General features: G+C 40.8%; 1 pseudogene; it reads left to right on the plus strand.

Annotated features, from left to right (window-relative positions):
- Positions 1 to 550: 550 nt before the first annotated feature.
- Positions 551 to 1,356, plus strand: LOC142310263 (acidic leucine-rich nuclear phosphoprotein 32 family member A-like; annotated as a pseudogene).
- Positions 1,357 to 1,646: the final 290 nt, after the last annotated feature.

The raw sequence follows: 1,646 nt of genomic DNA on the forward strand, positions 1-1,646 counted from the left end.
GCCAATGCGTGCGGGGGCGGGGCCGGGCTGAGCGGCCAATGTGACGGTTGTCACTGTAATGATGTAATTTTTGAGCAAGACAGACAGACAGACAGAATAAGGCAATTATATATATATATATAATAATAACTAAAAGTTGTTAATATCATACCATGTTACCATTTTACCATTACTTCAGTAAATACAGTAAATTTATCACTTAAACATGAGCCATGCATGAGGGAGTCACAGTCGTGGAGTTGGAGTCCGGGAAATTGAGAAGTCGGAGACGGAGGCTTGGCTTACTGACTCCACAGCCCTGCTGATAAACTGGAAATAGGCAATGATGAACCGGAAACAGTGTCAGGATGTGATAGGCCTGCTATCACAAATCCATCTACTCATGTAGAGGCAGAAGAGGAAGTGACCAGCTCACAGTCAACCAGGGCAACTGAGCATAGTTTTACATTGTCAAAAGCCTCACCATCCACCAACAGAGGCTCTCGCCATTTCAAACAGACCAATGACATCCAGTTGGATAATTTGGATTTTTTCCAGGGAGGCACTCTCGATGCTCAGACATTCTGAGGCAGAAGTCAAATATGATTATTTAGGTTTTGATGTAGCAGGTTGCATCAGTGATATGCCACATGATAGATTAGGACAGCAGAAACTCCATTGTATACAAACCAGCAGCAAACGCAAAATTGACATGAAGAAAGGGATTAACCTGGAGCTGCAGAATCGGACCCCAGCCAATGTAAAAGAGTTTGTGCTAGATAACTGCTGATCAAAAGATGGAAAAATTGGCTGACTAATTTGAAGAACTGAAAATTCTTAGGACAATCAATGTCTGCCTCAGCTCTGTGACAAGTTTAACAAAGTTAATCATATTGAAAAAGTTGGAATTAAGTGATAACATCTTTTGGTGGACTGGCAATCCTATCATAAACATGTCCAAAACTCACACCTCAACCTAATTGGAAACAAAATAAAGGACCAGAGCACAATAGAAGCACTGAAAAAATTAGAGACCCTAAACCTCTGTGACTACCAAGAAAATGTCTTCAAGCTCCTACCCCAGGTCACGTATTTAGATGGGTATGACTGTGATGAGAAAGAAGCACTTGACTCTAATGCACAAGTCTATGTGGAAAATTTAGATGATGAAGATAATGAGGAACTATGATGAGGATGCTCCCCCAGGTGCAGAAGATGATGAAGAAGATGCGGAAGAAGAGGACATGAGCGGCAAAGAGGAAAGAGGAGGAGGATGAAGAAGCTTCTAGAGAAGAAGAGGATGAGACTGCCCAAAATGCAGAAAAAGGTCAGAAAAGAAATTGGGACCTTGAAGATGAAGGAGAAGAGGATGAGTAAAATGCAGGACAAGGTAGATGTAGAGCGAACCTTGTGACTGACAGAGTACTGAACCCCCAAGACCCATTTTGAAAAAAGCTGTTCTACTTTTGACCTTGTTTTGACCTTGTTTTTACCTTGAATTTCCCTGACTTTTATCTTCCCCATGCTTGGTATTCTTTACTGCTGTTCTTGCAAATGTTTCTAATTATAAGTTTTATTTTGTGTTTTAGCAATTAATTCAATACAGCCCCATTTTTTTCCAATGCCCATTTTTCAGATTTTCTCTTTGTTCTGTGTCCCTTTTAGCT

Source organism: Anomaloglossus baeobatrachus, chromosome 1 (assembly GCF_048569485.1).
Source record: "Anomaloglossus baeobatrachus isolate aAnoBae1 chromosome 1, aAnoBae1.hap1, whole genome shotgun sequence".
Taxonomy (NCBI): domain Eukaryota; kingdom Metazoa; phylum Chordata; class Amphibia; order Anura; family Aromobatidae; genus Anomaloglossus; species Anomaloglossus baeobatrachus.